This window comes from Schistocerca americana, chromosome 4 (genome assembly GCF_021461395.2).
Source record: "Schistocerca americana isolate TAMUIC-IGC-003095 chromosome 4, iqSchAmer2.1, whole genome shotgun sequence".
Classification (NCBI taxonomy): Eukaryota; Metazoa; Arthropoda; class Insecta; order Orthoptera; family Acrididae; genus Schistocerca; species Schistocerca americana.
The window spans coordinates 137,315,292-137,336,083 of NC_060122.1; positions in this window are offsets into that span (position 1 = coordinate 137,315,292).

Here is a 20,792-nt window from a genome sequence, read left to right on the forward strand (position 1 = left end):
TTATATTTAACGTGTGTAGAATAATACAGCAATTTCATCCTAACACCACATCTCTTGAGTACATCCCCCCCCCAACCCCCCACCCCCACACACACACACTATTAAAGGTGCTATATGTGACTTTGACCTACTCTCCTACAGAACACTCTAGGGAACGGTTTAAGTGTGATAATCGCAATGATTCTTCTCTTTAATACGTAAGGAATAACACTGTTTGTGAGAACCGGCCGTAATTCGGAAATATATATATATATACGACTGCATGCGTGAGAACACAGTTATGGATCGGTAGAGGGAGACTAGGAGATGAATACACTGAGCAGTTTCAGAAGAATGTCGGTTGCAGTAGGTACTGGGAGATGAAGAAGCTTGCACAAGATAGAGTAGCATGAAGAGCTGCATCAAACCAGTCTCTGGACCGAAGACCACAATAACAACAACAACATGCGTATGTCTTGCCTGGTTTAATACGACGCCTCTGTGCAATACATATGTCGCCTTTGTTGGAGTGTGTGTTACGAAAACCCACGTAGTTTACATGGGGAGGGGGAGGCTTTTCTCGACCTTGAGTGACCGGGAACCCATCTTAATTCCGCGTGTTTCGTGGTACTTTTTCTCTAATTTTATGTATTCTCAGACAATTTAAATAATTTTGCGAGTTTTTTATTAGTTTTACGTATTTCCCTCCATCGATCTGTCGTAATTGTAGAAGGTTTTCGTCAAGTTTTATGAATTTTATATCTTTTGTCGTGTTTCTTTAATAGTTTACCGTAGGTATATGGCCATATTGCAGGCATGCCCACGCGTTGTTTGTTTTTGTACGAGGATATTTGCCTGTCCTATACGCATGGCTTTTAAAAAACTGTAAGAATTCCCCTCTTCTTTATGATCTACATCCACGCATTTTGCATAGAATGGTCATGAAAAGTGTAGTAACGTTTGCTTCATACCCTCATGAGACTCAGCGAGTGGAGCAGATTGAACACTCGTAGTCTCGAAACGAAACAATTCAGTGTACTGGTGCGGCGCACCAGAGAGCTTATTTGCAGACTCATGTCGTCACGCACACGATGGAAACTCAAAGGCTACTGCAACAGGGAGTTAACATGTATACGGAAGTAATTTCTGCTGCTGCTCTGATATTTTTTTCCCCATAAGTACGTGCTCTTATCGCTTACCATATGAGCTTCACTACTTTTGTTTACATCACCCAACTCTGATAGGCCCCCACTCCCACGTCAGAACATCAACAAACCGTAGGTTTCAAGGAATTTTTTTATCCTAGTAATAAGTATTTGGTAGCTGATAGTGTGTCCACTGCACATAGCATCCTGGACCATGAGAGTTTCCCTTCCCCATACCTACAGAGTGCGCACACCTGGCAGCGTAATTTGTAGACGAACAGATAGCAAGTTATGCATTCAAGCCACAGCCGTTCGCCGTTGACAGCACTACACACACACACACACACACACACACATATATATATATATATATAGACTATGCATGCATAATACCAATCGCGACGTCTCGATTTGAACCGCTTGTACGTTATTTTCGACAGTGCTACAGCCGCGCAAATAGAGAAAAACTCTTCGCAAAGCGATTCTGTAGGGGATTTCAGCACATTTAAACATCATGCTAAAGAGCATAACATCTTTGATACATGTCATATTACCGATATATCGTAACAATATTGTCGAGATTCGCCAGTAATAAGAACAAACCATGGCATCTTGTTGTGAATATCACTCCTACTTTTACACTCTCAAAGATCAACGATGATGGAACATACTCATTCCCATTCCTCTATTTTGTGTGCCAGATGTCCATCGGCTGTAGGGTGACAATCCTTCAAGGGGATTATTGTTATTGTTGTGGATTGGCAAGACAGCCAACCCACTATGAGAGGAAGCCGAAAGGCACGCGTTTTAGCTCACGCAGGCTGGCGTGAGGTCTGGAACAGGTCAAGGAAATGAGACTAACAAAAAACGTACGTAGCTGCTGGAATACTTAACTTTAATCCATAATTGGTGAACATCGCTCTTGACGGTACATGTTTTACAGCATCAATAGTAACTGGTAATGGCGCCTTGCTAGGTCGTAGCAAATGACGTATCTGAAGGCTATGCTAACTATCGTCTCGGCAAATGAGAGCGTAATTTGTCAGTGAACCATCGCTAGCAAAGTCGGCTGTACAACTGGGGCGAGTGCTAGGAAGTCTCTCTAGACCTGCTGTGTGGCGGCGCTCGGTCTGCAATCACTGATAGTGGCGACACGCGGTTCCGACGTATACTAACGGTCCGCGGCCGATTTAAAGGCTACCACCTAGCAAGTGTGGTGTCTGGCGGTGACACCACAGTTATGTACAGTACAGAACGACACATTAGTCGAGCAGTATAGACTGTAACCGACTGCACCAAGTAACTCACAATTCTCTCTATTGCCTAATGAGACTTAGCAGCATCCATCAATTACTATTACTAATGCTATGCACGTCTGACATGGGAAGTGTGATTGAGGGTACGTACTTTTCCGACTGAAAAAGACGTGTAAAATCCATTAATTTCCTAATAGACAGAACAACAGTCTCCAAACTCCGTTCTAGTTGGTTTATAACCAGCTTGAGCCGTGGATTTACGCTGCCGATGCCTTCCTAGAATACCAGATTAGTGTACAAGGGAGTAGTTTTATCATTTTAAAATTTGTCACAGTAGTGAATGGGGAAACATACTTGTGGGGTGGTTGTATGTCTGATGTTGGACAAATGTATCCTCCATTAGAGTATTAAAAGTGTTCCATTTTGCATGACTAATAATTTGGAAACATTATGGCTTTAAAAGTATAGCATTTTTAGGTGCAGAACTGTGTAATCATCAGAGTGTGTGTTTATGCTCTATGATCATTTCTCTTATGCTGGTACCTTCCCAGTACTCACTTCAGACAGTGGAATAATGCTTAAGCATTGATTACACGGTAGATCTACATGAAATATTTCAAACTCCATACATCTGGACCTCCAACATGTGTAACCCGCCTGTTATAGCAACGCAACATTTTCATGTCTACTATACACCGATAAGGGGTGCGACCCTTCTCGACGTGCACGCATCTGGGGAGATCTTGTGCTTTTTGACTATGATCGATATGCTGTAAATATACAGATAACCTCTTTGCATCGGTGTAGGACGCTGTTTGGTATACTTTGGTGTATATGGTCTACTGCATGTACTGCACAGTCATCTATCTACATTGGCAATCGGGTGTATGGTGTTTGCAAGGTAGTAAAGGGGTGAATTAGCGATGATGTAGAAACTGGGAAGCGTTCTAGCGTGTCATTGACTGACATTGAAATTGCAGACCAACAGGTAAAACTGCTAAAATTGATCTATGTTTCAACTGCTGTGTGTATAACAGTACAGTGTCCCATATCAATGGTGTATTTCCTATGCTGACCGTCCACTGGATGAGCTGTTGGTTAAGGGAGGGAGACTTGGCGGAACTTTGGATAGCTGCTACTTGTTGCTGTGGAGCATGGGATTAAATGTAGAAGTCATCAACTTCATACAGTTGTTTGGAAGTGTTCCTCAATGCTGCAGACTCGTCCTATGCTGCGATGCCCTTCACATGTTTTTATTTTTAGTTCTTTAATTTTTTCCACCAATAAGATAAGAGGACCTCTTTTAATTTGTATTGGCTCACGCATGTTGTGAACAGCACCTTCTGGTGATGATCAACACCAGAACAGTAATCATGTACATGACTGCAAAATTAATGAACAATGCTTTTCAAAGTGGAACAGACTTACGTTGCCCTGTCGTTGGGAAAAATTAGATTAACTGTACAGGTCATCTCCTTCGAATAACTGTGGGAAACACACTACAATACCGCAAACTCTTCCAGTTCCCATATGTTGCGATGTGTTCCAAATTTTTTCAATGAGAAACAGCGCCTCTGTGTTTTATTTCTACCAGTTTGTGTTTGTGGTAGCTGTATAGTTTACGTGATGCAATGTTCAGCTTTCTGTGAGAACCAAACGACCGAAACGTGTTAATGTCAGTTTAGCAGCAGCTGACACGAACCGCTAAGTCACAGTAGAAAAAAACAAAGTGTATGGGGGTGTACACTGATTGCGTTACATCTAAAAAAACAATGTATGAAACTGCTAATAAAGAAGCAATGCAATAACCCTCTCGTGTGATTGACTGCTCATACTATCTTCTGTACTACCTCGTGTTGCAGGGGAAATCTTCATTTGGCGCTGGCCTTACACATTGTACACGACTGGTGACGCTACAACAACATGTTCCCATTTCCAAAGAGTCGTCAAAACGCGGTCCTGTCCCATTAACTCAACTAGTCCTGTTTCTCCACGAGATGCAGAAGGTCTTATGTATAGCGGTCTCTGCCTTCCGTTCAGGTCCGTCATAAATTGGGTTGAGGACGTGGATGAAGCTACAGGGATGGCGGGACAGAGCCTGAGGAGAAGTTACGAGAAGCAGAGGGTCTGTCTAAAAGAAAGCGGTGGAGTTTTTGCTATATAGGATCCTTAGCAGATAGGTTCGAAAAAGATGACTCGTTTCGAAACATGAGAGTTTCATGGATATGATTCACCAGTGGCTGTAATCATTAAAGGACAGTCTCTACAAGACCTAATACAAGTATGTGATAGAATGGATAGCATTGATTCCAAATATCAGACATCATTTCTACCAGTGGCATAATGCATTCTAGACTTAAGAAGGCTTTCACTGCAGGGTGACGGTAACGTAGTCGCTACAATCATGTTTTAATAGCGCGATCCTTAAGCGAAACGTGTGGTGTGGCCTGTAGAATCCCTCTGCAGTCAGCTTCGAATGTCGGATCTCAATAGTGTTCCTCGAAAAGAACATCGTCTTCCCTCCACGGATTCCCATTTGACGTGCGTGGTGAGTGTACTCTGACTAATGAAAAGAAATTACTCGGCATGAGAAGTGACTCTCATGATCAATTTAATTACTTACACTATCAAACTGATATCAATGATGTGCTACCGGGTGGGTGGAGGAGATGGCTCAGGCACCACAGAATGATTCTTGCCAGACTTTTTTTTTTTTCGTTGCGGCGATATCTTTTAACGAAGTATCAGTCTCCCGCCTGCACCGGGCGAGACACTCACCATTTCTCTCGTAAATGTTTGTGTGATATAGCATCCCACTGGTAGAATGGGACCTGCCACAATGTACAAAACAGCTACAGCCTCTTGAATTATAGTTTATTGTTGTCGAACTGTAACCTCCCCACCGTAATTTTAAAAGAAAGAAAATTGACAATACTTAATAGAAATGGGAGCCAAGTGTAACCTCCCCACAAAAATTTTAAAAGAAAATAACGATACTAATTAGAAATGCTGATGGACATGGCTCTATGCGTAACCTGCCTACAATCAAATGTACTGACAATGGCAACAAATGTGAAATTCGCAATCTGACTCAATTATAAATCCTTCAAAAAATTAAAGTCCATTCAGTGACAAGAAAATTCAATTAAACCGAAATATCGGTCTTTGGCCCTGTGTAAAAACAATCAGAATTAAAGTCTTACCTCAGAATAAATGGATGTCACATATCTGCTCTTGTTGTTGCGCACCACTTGGAGGAACTACATTGCAAATAATAATATTCTCCTTTTTTTTGTAATTCTAGTGAAATTTTTCTTCAAAAAGAAGTGGAATGAAATGGGAAGTGCAACGAGATCTTTAGTTCAAAAAATTTAAACTTTTGAGAAAATGCTTTTGAAATAAAAAATTATTATTGGGAGACTTGTTGGAGAATAATTACAATAAATAAAATTTTTCATTATCTAATGATTATATTAATTAACAGTATACCTTATTCCTCATCTTGACCATTGTTGCCGACCGCCTACATCACACAACCGCACTGGGCTGCTACTACTGACCGACCGCTCTGCATGACGACTACAGACTGAGTACTGCTCTCAACTAGACAGAGCTACAGACTCGCAACGACTGACTGACTGCTACTCTGCATAGCGACAACTAACTCGCAAAGACTACTACTGACTGAGAACCGCTCGCAACACTCGCGCGGTCAAGCGCATACTCTCTGGTCACAGATGCTACAATGCCTCGCCATCGCTGCTGCGTTACATACGTGTTTCATAACCCTCCACTCGGGGGGCAAAAATTTGGCAGCGATGGTGAGTCATTTGGACTTGCCAAGCGCGGCAAAATTTTTCTTTAATTAACAAAATCCTACAACTTACAGAATATTTAAATGTTGTGCACACGCACTAAGTACAAAATATATCAGACAAAGACAAAATGTGAGTACTAAACATAGTAGCAAATCAGAAAAAAGTATATACAAACTTTTTGACAGATAAAGTGCACAGGCACTGAAAAAATTCTTTAGCATATGCAGAACAAATAAACAGACTGGCAAGAATAATTAGATGTAGTACATAAAGTAAATGTTGTGCACACGCACTAAGTACAAAATATATCAGACAAAGACAAAATGTGAGTACAAAACATAGTAGCAAATCAGAAAAGTATATACAAACTTTTTGACAGATAAAGTGCACAGGCACTGAAAAAATTCTTTAGCATATGCAGAACAAATAAACAGACTGGCAAGAATAATTAGATGTAATACATAAAGTAAATGTTGTGCACACGCACTAAGTACAAAATATATCAGACAAAGACAAAATGTGAGTACAAAACATAGTAGCAAATCAGAAAAGTATATACAAATTATTTGACAGATAACAAAGTGCACAGGCACTGAAAAAATTCTTTAGCATATTCAGAACAAATAAACAGACTGGCAAAAAATATTATGTTGACAAGTGTACATGCACTGAAAAATGTCTTTAGCATTTTCACAACAAATAAACATAATGGCAAAAAAAAAATTCATGTCCAAAGTGCACATGCACTGAAAAATGTCTTTAGTATTTTCACAACAAATAAACATAATGGCAAACATCATGTCGACCAGTGACATAAGTGTACTCACACTGGAGTTTAGCGAATCGAAAAATGTATAACCTATGAACATAAATGATGTTACCAAAAAAAATTTTTTCTTTATGTGACAAGAATCAGGATAGGAAAGGGAAGGATTGCATCATGGTTGTAGCACTTTAGATTGCACACAGCTGCTCTGAAAGTCCATATCTTTCCACAGTAGTACAACACCAAGTGACACAACTTGAAGTTCTTTTCCCATCAGAATTTATCAGTGTAGCCAAGACACTGAACTGTCGTAGTAATGTTCCATGTTTTCATTTTGGCAGTACATTAGGTACACCAAACAGTGGGACCATAATAATGTCTTCATCGCTCATGGTGGTGGACAGCATGTCGTGTCAACACCACACTCTTACAAGGCACACCAACGTAGAATTAGTGCAAAACCAAATATAGTGCTCCATGATCACTGGGATAAACAGGACAAATGGACATTGCAGTAATTCAGGGTAGTCAGCTTATGAGGTGAAGGACATCAAGTCACATAATATTGACAATTACAGTCTTCATTGATAGTTCGTGGCATTCATAGCCCAGTTATTGAACATTTCTGTACCAAGTATGTAGTATTACAGAAAAATGTTCATTAATTGTTTTACATAGAATCAGTAGCCTTCTTTTCCTGGTTACAAAATATTATGAAATAATCGCATTCTTTTCAGTTACAGAGTATAATTAAGAATCATTAACCTTCTCCTAATTACAGTTAATTAATCATTTGTCATTCCAATCTATTAAGAATCATTAGCCTTCTTCTAATTACAAAGCATTATTAAACAATCACATTTATTTCCAATTACAAAGTATGAACATTGAAAACAAGAGTTAATTAATGGCATAATTAATAACAATTTCGTTGATTGACATTAATTATTGGCACTCAGTGGCCATCAAGTATTGAATAGAATAAAACATAGTTCATCATTCAGTATTATTCAGATCATTACAAAGTCATTATTAAAAATCAGTTAATTACAGTCAAATCATTAGTAATCACAGGCATTACAATAAACAGTGGCAGTTATTAGCTAGTGACAAAGCATTATTTTGAATATAGTCTCATTAAGAGGTCATTACTCGAGTGACATGCTATTCAGAGTTGATCAGTATTATTCAGAATTATCATAAACTAGTGACATTATGTGGGACTGGTAATACATTTTTTTTTTGTAGCAATGCATTGCGTTGGGATCGATAATTAATTGCTGAGGCATAATACTTTTTGCTTTTGACCTATTGCTGCAAATGAGGATAGGTAACGTCATTCGTCATGAGTCAGCTGTAGCAAGATTATGTAACAAGGCAGTACATGTGATCACATTTATAAATGATAAACACAAATGGGTAAAAAATATAAAAATGCAAGTACTAGAACAGGTATAATAAGTAACAGGTTTAGTAAGTGTCATGAAAAACTTCTCCTGGAAAAAATACAAAAACGGATTATTGACCTGAAAGAAGAAACGCACACTATGCTGAAAAGTAGTGAACTTCGAATTAACAAGTAGTGAAATGTGTATAAAATGTGTTCCATAGCTGTCCTTTCCAAAACTTTCCGTCATCCTACTATGCAATGTAACACCTGCTGTCAAAGCAAACCGCAACAAATACTTAAATAACTACGTGGCATAAAGAAAAAAAAAACTTCATTATCCATATCATCATAACTTCACCATTATCATCACCTGTAAAGAAAAACTTCATTATTCATAATACCATTTCCTTCATCATTATTCATCAGTATTCACTATCATCTGCAAAAAATCACTTCATTACTCATTACCTAACTATTCCTTATCTCTAGCATATTTCATCACTAAAACTAAGATGTGTAGTTCTCTCTGACAGCCTGCATCAATCACCTTGTATTCTGAAAGAAAAAATTAGTTAAGACTGCTATTCTGTGATGAGTATAGTATAGTCTTGTTAATGCTTGTTAATCCTGATCCCTTTACTCTTCCTCATAAAGTTATTGCATCTCCTTTCGTTTATTCCGTAGGTGAAATTCCCATTTATGTTAAATTTATTTCTTAGAATCATCATTCCTTTCTGAAATTGATGAACAAAGATTAATGTCTTGCATTTAAATCCTATACCCACTAAATAATGACTGGTTTATGGTGACACAATTAACCATACAGCATAACATGACAGAAAACGTAATATGTCCAAGACATTGACAGTGTTCGGATGCGAAAAAATGTACACAGAATAATACAATGCAGTAGCAAAAAAAATATGAAACAGTCACGATGTTGAGATGTCATAAGGCAAAAAAAATGTCAAAGTCGACTGGTGTGTGTTATATCTTAACTATTTCATAGTGCATACAAACAAAACTGGAGTACAGTCATATACACAAAAAAATGGAAAATGTGCACGGTCTGATGTGTAACGACAAGAAAAGCGACCTGCTAACCTTACCTTGCCGGGCACTTGCCAAGAAAAAAAATACGATAATCATCAATAAGTAGTCACATAAATATAATTGCAGAAATAGTCGTAAATGTGTAAATTCATCTGGAAAAATATGCATGGTCTGATGTGTAACGACAAGAAGAGCGACCTGCTAACCTTACCTTGCCGGGCACTTGCCAAGAAAAAAAAATACGATAATCATCAATAAGTAGTCACATAAATATAATTGCAGAAATAGTCGTAAATGTGTAAATTCATCTGGAAAAATATGCACGGTCTGATGTGTGACGACAAGAAAATTCAATTAAACCGAAATATCGGTCTTTGGCCCTGTGTAAAAACAATCAGAATTAAAGTCTTACCTCAGAATAAATGGATGTCACATATCTGCTCTTGTTGTTGCGCACCACTTGGAGGAACTACATTGCAAATAATAATATTCTCCTTTTTTTTGTAATTCTAGTGAAATTTTTCTTCAAAAAGAAGTGGAATGAAATGGGAAGTGCAACGAGATCTTTAGTTCAAAAAATTTAAACTTTTGAGAAAATGCTTTTGAAATAAAAAATTATTATTGGGAGACTTGTTGGAGAATAATTACAATAAATAAAATTTTTCATTATCTAATGATTATATTAATTAACAGTATACCTTATTCCTCATCTTGACCATTGTTGCCGACCGCCTACATCACACAACCGCACTGGGCTGCTACTACTGACCGACCGCTCTGCATGACGACTACAGACTGAGTACTGCTCTCAACTAGACAGAGCTACAGACTCGCAACGACTGACTGACTGCTACTCTGCATAGCGACAACTAACTCGCAAAGACTACTACTGACTGAGAACCGCTCGCAACACTCGCGCGGTCAAGCGCATACTCTCTGGTCACAGATGCTACAATGCCTCGCCATCGCTGCTGCGTTACATACGTGTTTCAGAACATAAAACGAATGTGTTCTTTTTTCGATATGTGAGCCAATGGCGTGAAAGATTGTATTATCCAATGTTATTTCACATGTCTGTAATGTTTGTAATACACAAGTGTATGACAGTTTATTTACAGTCAATGAATGCGAGAGACGCTCTCATGCCTTGTACTTTGTCCATCAAGCTGAAAGAAATTTCTTGACGTAGATTTTTTTTTCTTCGGAGTTTAAATTCTCACTTTTTCGTTACTCTGATGACGGTTTAGAGATAATGAGGACAATCTGCAATGATCCGATAATTTTCGAAGCGAAATAGTCAAAGTCATTTGTTCCTGATTTTATGCAGGGTGGACATGTCTCTGTTGATCATTTGTGATCGGTGGTGGCGCACTTTGTTCGACTTCACAAAATAATTGGATACGAATTGTATCTTGCAGTGGAATGTGAAAAAAACTATACCTATTTTGCTGATGAAACTGAAAGAATATGGCCGGCCGCGGTGGTCTCGCGGTTCTAGGCGCGCAGTCCGGAACCGTGCGACTGCTACGGTCGAATGTTCGAATCCTGCCGCGGGCATGGATGTGTGTGATGTCCTTAGGTTAGTTAGGTTTAAGTAGTTCTAAGTTCTACGCGACTGATGACCACAGCAGTTGAGTCCCATAGTGCTCAGAGCCATTTGAACCATTTTTTTGAAAGAATATGGACTGTGACCTTTTTCATGGTAAGAGGACATTTATTATCATTATGATTGTGTTTCTCTTTTTAAATAGTAGCTTTATCATAGGAGTCGTGTTGAAGTTAAGTACGAATATTACAGTCCAATGCTCAGAACGGAGTGGTGGCTGAGTTTAGTAAGAGGTCGCCACTGTCCCTTTAGACAAACAACCCATAGTCAGGATACCTTCATTTATCATGGTTTTGTTCTGAGGGATGCCGGCATCGTGCTCTGTGGTATGTGAAGCAGCGGCTCGTGGGAGTGTATTGTACTGAAGCTGCGGTCGCTTTAGGCGGTAAGGTCGCCACATCAAGACAGTCCGCGTGCCGCGAGCGACCGTGGAGGGTAGCGGGAGGCCTGGTGAGACCATTGAGGGATGGTGGTTGAGCCACAGAAAAACAGCAAAGCAATTTGTGGAGCAGCTAGCCATTTGAAAAAGCGATCTGAAGCGTTCTCCAGAATTTCGTTGTTGTTCCAGAGGGGTACAGTCTTTCTGATAAATATATTGTAACAGACTGCAAGAGGTTGGGTTGAGTTTACATTAAATATATATGTTCTCGACCGTAGAACGACATGCCTATTGGAGGCGTTGGGAGTGTGCCTATTCTGTGGGTGGTCGCCCCCTGTATATGGAGGTGGTGTGTGGGGGTGGGACTGCGTTGCTATATTTTAGATCAACTAGATGCACTTGGCGTGGCCGCCCTTTTATTTCCTATTGCTTAGTTGACTATACATACTACTGCATTGGCTAAGGAGCGTCACCTCAAGGCAGTTAGCGACGACACAAAGCACGGCAGAGCAGCTGGCCAATTGAAAAAGCCAGTGTCCCCACTGCAGGAGGGAGGGAGGGTGGGGAGACATGATGAAGACAGCCTCGGTTTACGGCAGTTTGTGGATTCCTAGCAATGAGAATGCACGTTCAACTACTGCCCCCTCTGAAGTCTTTTAGGACAACGATTTTCCGCAGTACATGTGTTGATTATGATCTGTTCATTGTGACTGCTGGTTTTTCACATCAATTTAGGAGTGTAATTAGAACTATGATGGATTTTTTCCATCAGTTGTGGTTGTATGTAGTGGCTTCGGTTACCTGGGTTTCATGTGGTTTTTGACCAGGTGTCTGTAGCGAACTCCGACGTCAGACAACGATAGATACTGTACTATGCTGTATGCTTGCATATAATACAGTTTTTAAACTCCTCTCTGTCCAACACCAGCATCTCGTCACTTAAATGTATTTCCAGACAAAAAGAATAAAGATAGTATCTTACATCCCTGCCTTTTTCCCAACAGCTTGTAGGTGAAGGGTAGAGTTTGAGTGTGTCTGTCACTAGTTGTGAGTGGTATTGTGAATTTTTTTCCAAGCTGGATGACACCAGTTGTATGGTATCGTCAGTTTTTGTGCTGTATTGCGATTTTACCCTGTCCTCATGTAGTGCTATATATATAGTTGTCTAAACAGGCCCAATCTTTATGATTAATTACTTAGTTAGGGCCAATCTTTACTTCATTTTCCCAACCAAAGTAAATAAAGTACGCTAACCTAATCTTCCTCTCCTGCATCTGGACAATTTCCATGTGTTGGGGGAAGCAGTTAGTCATTCCATCCAGCAGAACCAGGATTCGAGTCCCAAGAATGGCACCACCATTTTTAATTTCCCATTAATTCCAAGTCGCTGTGATGGTATAATTGTGTTAAGGGTGCACTTGGGCATCCTGTCCAGAAGGACCAGGGTTCGAGTCCCGGAAAGTATTTAATTTCCTGTCAATTGCTGAGTGGGGGGCGGGGGGGGGGGGGGGGGAGAAATATCAGCACAGCCCTGAGATAAAAAAAAATCCCACCAATATTCGAAATTCCCGTCAGTATTCGAAATTCCCGTCAGTATTCGAAATTCCCGCTAAAATTCGAAATTCCCACCAATAGGGTAAGTTGATGGTGGAGAAGGATGGGGTGGAAGGAGGGAGCTGAGGTCAACGTGCAGGCTGAGACAGATACATGATGTCATCCAGGGGTGGGGGTGGGCGTGGTCGGGGGCGGGATTGGGCGCAGTCGGGGAATAATTAATTGAACAGTTTAATTAATTTTAGTTTCAATTTGACGTCAATATTGGGGTGATACCGCCATCTCCCTACTGCACTAGTGGGGGCTCTATACGACATTAAGTAGGTGCACTAGTTTCTTTGGCTTCTCAGTGTGTGTTTTTCTGGTCTCTCAATAGCCCATAGATATCCCTCCACTGCGGTTGCAGCTACGGTACAGCTGTCTGTGTCGTTGATATCCCCAGTCCAGTCCACTTTGGTTAAATGCGTGGTTCATGGGGAGGGGAGGGGGAGCTATAAACATATGGAAGTGACATAAGCAGTTGGCGATATTTTGCAGTTAGGGCAGTCGACGACGACGCGAAGGCGGATCGGAAAAGAAATAAACAGAAGAGTAAAAATGAACAGGAGTGTTTTTTATATACTAAATAGTTTCTTCAAAACAGAGTTTCCGATGTATGTCTCACGCAGAGACAGTAGTCAGTTTTTATTACCAGTTCTGAGCTACGCAAAAATAACTCAACGTGGCACAGTGAATGATGGAGAGACTCATGTTGAGAATTAATAGGATCGACAGAGAGATAAGCATGGTCCTAATAAAAATTAAATAGACGGTCGATGTACAAATGACGTTCTTTATCGCACTGCTCGTCATACGGAAAAACCGATGAGACGACCTAATGGCGGGTGGACACGTGTTAAAAGCATTCAGGAACATCGCGGATGTGTGTGGATGAATACATTAAAGTTTGGGTAGGCCTGTATGTGGCCTTTATTAGCCTATGGGTGATAAACGGCTGATGATGACGACTATCTGTCACTAACCTGTTTTCGGTAGAGTTGCGTGGCTGTGCTATTACGCATGCTCTTTTAAATAAAACGAAGTCATCCGATTAAATTCATTTGTAAGTATCTAGTCCACACTTCCCAGAATGCACCAAGGAAGCCACGACTGTTAACATTCCCATCCCAATAATGGATCACCATTAACAGACTATCCTGTTTTCACTTGACAGTATTCACTACATGAACAAGTAACACAATCTGTTTTGCAGGAACTCTGCACTCACGGTTTTCTGCTCTCTCCTGCCGAGAATCAGTGCAGAAAATTCTCGGAGTCCAGTAACAAGTTATAGGTTAGAGCCTTCATGCCGTATCATCAGAAAAATATCTTGTTGTTGAATATCAATAACCCATATTTATAATATTTAATAAATACTGAACGCCATAATACGCTCCCATGAAAGGATAATAAAAAGCGAAACAGCACTTAGCTTTTAATATTTTCTCTTAACATCGTTTTACACATGCTTCTCTCTTTTTAGCTGTTGAATATAGTTGCTATCTCACCAGAGTATCCCCTCTTACTTTGGAGGGTAATCGTTGAACGCTGATGTAACCGCAACGCAATTTGTCACACTCGATTGAGGTTTATAGTTCTGTGATTTAATATACTGATTGGATAACGTTTCTTCAGCTTCTCACTAGAACTTAACGACATGACACGGTACATAGTGTTTACTTGGAAATACACGTTATAAACCGGCATAGCGAACTGGTTACCTGGTCAGTCAGGGTGGCAGCATCGCCATGTTTACGATCGAGACAAAAGAATTGGGTGGTGAGAGCGTACACTCTGGTGTTTTGGCAGATGGAGCTCTGCCACTTATTAAACGTCTGTACGCCAATGCCCTGCATAGCCCACTTAATAAATATACTATTGAACTGCCCCTCTTATAGCATTTATTCGCAGAAAAACATATAAGTACACTACCGGCCATTAAAATTGCTACAACAAGAAGAAATGCAGATGATAAACGGGTATTTATTGGACAAATATATCATACTAGAACTGACATGTGATAACATTTTCACGCAATTTGGGTGCATAGATCCTGAGAAATCAGTACCCAGAACAACCACCTCTGGCCTTTATAACGGCCTTGATACGCCTCGGCATTGAGTCAAACAGAGCCTGGATGGACTGTACAGGTACAGCTGCCCATGCATCTTCAACACGATACCACAGTTCATCAAGAGTAGTGACTGGCGTATTGCGACGAACCAGTATCTCGGCCACCATTGACCAGACGTTTTCAATTGGTGAGAGATCTGGAGAATGTACTAGCCAGGACAGCAGTCGAACATTTCCTGTATCCAGAAAGGCCCGTACAGAACCTGCAACATGCGGTCGTGCATTATCCTGCTGAAATGTAGGGTTTCGCAGGGATCGAATGGAGGGTAGAGCCACGGGTCGTAACACATCTGAAATGTAACGTCCACTATTGAAAGTGCCGTCAAGGTGAACAAGAGGTGACCGAGACGTGTAGCCAATGGCACCCCATACCATCGGCCCGGGTGATACACCCTTCCAATGTGCGTTCACCGCGATGTCGCCAAACAAGGATGCGACCATCACGATGCTGTAAGCATAACCTGGATTCATCCGAAAAAAATGACGTTTTGCCATTCGTGCACCCAGGTTCGTCGTTGAGTACACCATCGCTGGCGGTCCTGTCTTTGATGCAGCGCCAAGGGTAACCGCAGCCATGGTCTCCGAGCGATAGGCTACAATCCCACCTTTATCAAAGTCGGATATGTGATGGTTCGCATTTCTCCTCCTTACACAAGGCATCACAACGTTTCACCAGACAACGCCGGTCAACTGCTGTTTGTGTATGAGAAATCGGTTGGAAACTTTCCTCATGTCAGCGCGTTGTAGGTGTCACCACCGGCGCCAACCTTGTGTGGATGCTCTGAAAAGCTAATCATTTGCATATCATAGCATCTTTTTCCTGTCGGTTAAATTTCGCGTCTGTAGCACGTCATCTTCGTGGTGTAGCAATTTTAATGGGCAGTAGTGTATACGTTTCCTCTAAATAAATCACTAGCCACTTTAAGTCCTAAGCCTCATATTTTGATTAGGATCTAATGTACTTCGCCTTTTTTAAACTTCTCGTTTTGTTCGCACGTGGTGACTCGTTTACTGAAAACACATTTCATAGAGAGAACAATTTTTCACACGCTGGTCGGGCTGATTGTCGGAGAACGGACTGAATGACGATGTATCTTAAGCTGCAAACTATCTCACAGTAAAGTTATTCACAGTGGTGAACCTTCGAGCAGCCTGAACAACGGACGATGTCAAATTACCTGCCATCCATTAAAACGTTAACCTCATTAAGAAAGCGAGTGCGCATAGCGCCAGATTGTTAAGCTGTAGGTCAAAACTTGGATGCTAATGGTATAACTTCTTTCTTCAACAAAAATAAATAAATAAGTAAATAAAAATGTGGGTGTCGAAGTGCATATCAAGGTGAATGAAGGTGAAGACCGCTAAATTTACAGTTGACGCTGGTTTATAGCAGCAAAAGTAATATGTGACAAACTAATATCGCAAAATTGTTCGTAAGTTTGACGTCCATTTTATAGAAAGTTAGATGCCGATTTGGCAAAGTGTGCTTTACACAGTGTTCTTTGTGCGAGGATAATTTATGTTACTGATAATTCTCTAACGACTACCACTTTAAACATTGTAAACACTGACATAATAAATAAAGTTGTTTGCGCCTGCTGCGTATTGTATACAAAATCATTTGTCTTTTATCTCTTTGTCTCTGTTTCGTGATGAAAGCGGTTATCAGCTGTAATCAAAAGCAAAAGTAGTACAAGAAGAGAAGAAAAAAAATTTTGGGGTTGGATCGAAAGCATGAAACAGTATACAAGCGTCTTAACCTACACACAATGCTATCGCATTGTTTTAATAAATTATAAGTAAATTCATCACGCTGACATCTTGAATAAAAGCCCGCTAGTATTAATGGTTTAATGGTTTTAGGGTTCGATACTAGGGTCCTTAAGCCACATCATCATTCAGTGCTTAGAGCCATTTGAATTTAACATTTTGTTTGTCCATTGCTTCCTTTTTTCCATCTGTACTTTCACTGTTTTCTCCTTCTCATCGCCTGTAAATATAACTTTGTTAAAAGCAAACTTCCACTGACTGGTAGCAACTCGCACTAATGTAACTGGAGCGTAACTGTACCCAGTGAAGTGACCAAGTTAGCTGCCCCACAACCGACTGTATGGTTCGCTATGCGGAGTAAAATAGCTTACAAACATTCAGCAAATTCTTGTAGCACCAAAAATATAGGTAAATCTGTTGTATTGATACCAATTCCGCTGTTTCACGAGTTTGTTTAGTTCGCATGAATTATTGTTTCATTAGAGCTACAACATGAAATGATTTCCAAATTTAATTAAGAAATTCATTGCTTCGCTTTATCTAACAACAGAATCAGTCATTGCAATTTATGTGTCTCGACAGACTGCTCGTGTAATTGCAAAGATTTGTTCATTACTTCTTTAGGAACAAAACCAACGAAACCAAAAGGAGGTATCCTTGGGGCAGAAACATATTTTTTGAAAGGTAAAGAAATTACAGTTTCACTATTGCAACACTGAAGTATGTATCTTAATTTAATTCATCACAAATAATGATGCTGAAATTCAGCAACTGCGTCGATATTGATTAAACAGAAACATCATCGTATCTGTTACGTTCTTCGAATGAAACACGACACGATTCATAAATTCATTCCTATTCTCATTAGCTGACGTGAAAATACTGTCAATGATATACTGCGTGTGTGTGAATTTACGTGCGGTGAAGGCTACATGAAAACCAGTCGATGTGAAGGACGGCTACACTAAAACGTAAAAACAACGCGCAGCGCTTGACAACGGGAATAAATTTCTGAAACTTGGCATGCTTCAACTAAAAAAAAAGGAAACAGAAAAGCGGTTAATTTTATTCTTTTGAATTTACCTCATTCTGAGACTTTCAACAAAAGACGCGCAGCGCACGATAACTGGAATAAACTTCTGAAACTTCGCATGATTTACGTAAAAAAAGACATAGTGAATCGGTTCATTTTATTCTTTTGAATTTACATCATCTAAGGGTTACATTATAAGCGTTTGTTACAGTGCTCAAGAGATGAAGGACTGCGAATAACACAGGAGATCTTTCGTCAATCAACACGTTCTTAGAAACACACTTTTCTTTATATCTGTCTCAGAATAATTTTCTGAAAGTATCATCTAAGTCTGCTGAAACAGTGGTGGTAACTTCGTCTTACCGACATGTCAAAATTATTCCAGTAGCGTGGAGTGCAATCGGTCTAGGATGGGACAGAAATATGGAGATGGAAGAGGTATTCATCAAATATCGATGATGATGGTGATGATGATGACGATAATGCATGGTATGGAAACGATTTGTTTTTTGGGCAGCGTTATGCTTTTTATTGCGGCACTACGAGACGCTCAGATGAACTGGCGTATTAAAACACGAGAGGTGGAAGACACATTGCCGAAAATTTCAGAACTGACTTAAATTAGACGTGCAGCCAATGAAAATTATGATACTAGGGATTTCGAGTAGGGTATGCAGCGTAAATATATTTAGGATGAATAGACACGGATAGCATTATGTAAAGGCACAGTAATACGCAAGACTGACGAAAACGTGCTCGAGATGTGAACTGTGGGATTCTCTTAGACTCTACTTTCATTTTTATACACTGACCATTATTTCATTTTATCTTTATAACTCTTCTGTTTCAACACAGAGACTTCATTACCTTGATGCACCACCTCCTATTATGCTTATCCACTCTCCTTCATAATTCATTCCTGTAATGTACATGCATTAATAACTTATGGATGCTGCGCGCAGCACACATTACTAATAGGTTGCTCCACAACTACAATGATCATCGTAAACACTATCATATTTTTCGTTTGTGTGTTCCACATTAATTGAGTAAAATCAAACTTAGCATGTCATTTATTGGTTTCAACACATCTGAAGAAGCTCAATAGTTGAACGGAATCCGTGATTATTATAAAGGCAAATGCGCCGATAGGCTGCAATACAGAACACTAGAATAACATTACGAATGTTAAATATGACACAATACAGAGGAAATGTAGTTTTTATTTTGGTTGTGTCGTTCACATATGTAGACTGATGCTTAGTTTTTTTCTAAAAAGAAAGTCTTTCAGAAACTGAGAGAAACCAGATGTGCTACTTGTTCACAGAGAATGCAAAACGAACGCGTAAAGAATAGTTGAGTTGTATCCTGATAGACGATGTTCCACAAGGACGGTTCTTGACTTCGTTACGAACACTTTATTCAGAGACAGAGCATGACTCTGGATGCAAACTATTAAATAAAATAAGACACTCTACCTAGATGTACTTATGTTTAACATTCCGAGAAATTCCCCATACAACAATCTTTGAATGTTATGGGTAAGTGTACACACTTATGTCACTAAGTGCTGTAACGTGGCAGTTTTCCTAGGCCCTATAAGTTATTGGGATTTATTTCACATAAGTAGAACTGACATCAAGCACACCAGACTTAGTGCAAAAAGTCTGCCCAGTTATGTTGTGTCACTTTATTTAGTGCATAAAAAGTGACGGAAGTAGGAGAGAGAATGTCTCATAGTTCCTTTCCTGGGCGGACCTGTTATTACATCACGGCATCTGATCTTAATGGCTGAGCGAGTGGTGTAACGTTTCCCTGAATTCCTGTTTTACTGCTCACTTAATTGCTCAGCAGGTGTGCTAACCGGTTACATCATTTTAAAATGGTCGAGAATGAAGTACACTCTCTTACAGGTAAATGTTGATAATATACTTCATGTAATAATTTCTCAATACTATGCTGAACACTTCTGAAGCAATGCCATTTTTGAGTTTCGATCTAACAGATAGATATAAATTAGGCTATTAAGAGCGTAAAAAGAAGCAGTGAAGTTAACGCAGCCGTCAGCGCGCATTTTACATCTTTACACACATAAGGCAACTGCCAAACCCATTGAAACAGAACGTCCAAGATGGAGAAATTGTGATAACACAATACATTAGAGTGGCAACAACAGAATAATTTTGTAGCTCGCTACTAGCAAAGCAAAACGAATCTTATTCATTGAAGAGAACGGAGAAAACTGTGAATAGATAAATCTTCATTACGTATCATTCACAATAGGTCTAAGACAGATCTTACACGAAAAAGCGCTACAATTGAATAACAAACGATTCGAGACTCTGTAGGCACTACCAAAAATGCATCATGAACTTCCACTCGAAGTAACAACTTAGAAGTTTCTTTCTTACGCTATTTCTTTTATCCTTTCTTTTTGGGAGTTTAAAATGATATCGATAATGGTAAGATCTCGACTATGTGAAGTGTTACAAGTTGCACGTTATCTCGAAATACTCATTAAGCTGGGCGTCATTCCTGAAAAAAGTTCGCAAAACCAGTTATCAGGAAGATGAGTAACGACAAAATGGTTCAAATGGCTCTGAGCACTATGCGACTTAGCTTCTGAGGTCATCAGTCACCTAGAACTTAGAACTAATTAAACCTAACTAACCTAAGGACATCCACACACATCCATGCCCTAGGCAGGACTGAGTAACGACATACTAACTGCGATCGAAATATATGTAGCAGAACGCAGCGGTTTGAGAACCATCTTCATACTGTACCCTGGAAAAGACATTTAAATATTTTTCATAAATTACAAGATCACTAAGTGACCAACGCTGTAATAACACAGGCTTCTCTTCTTCT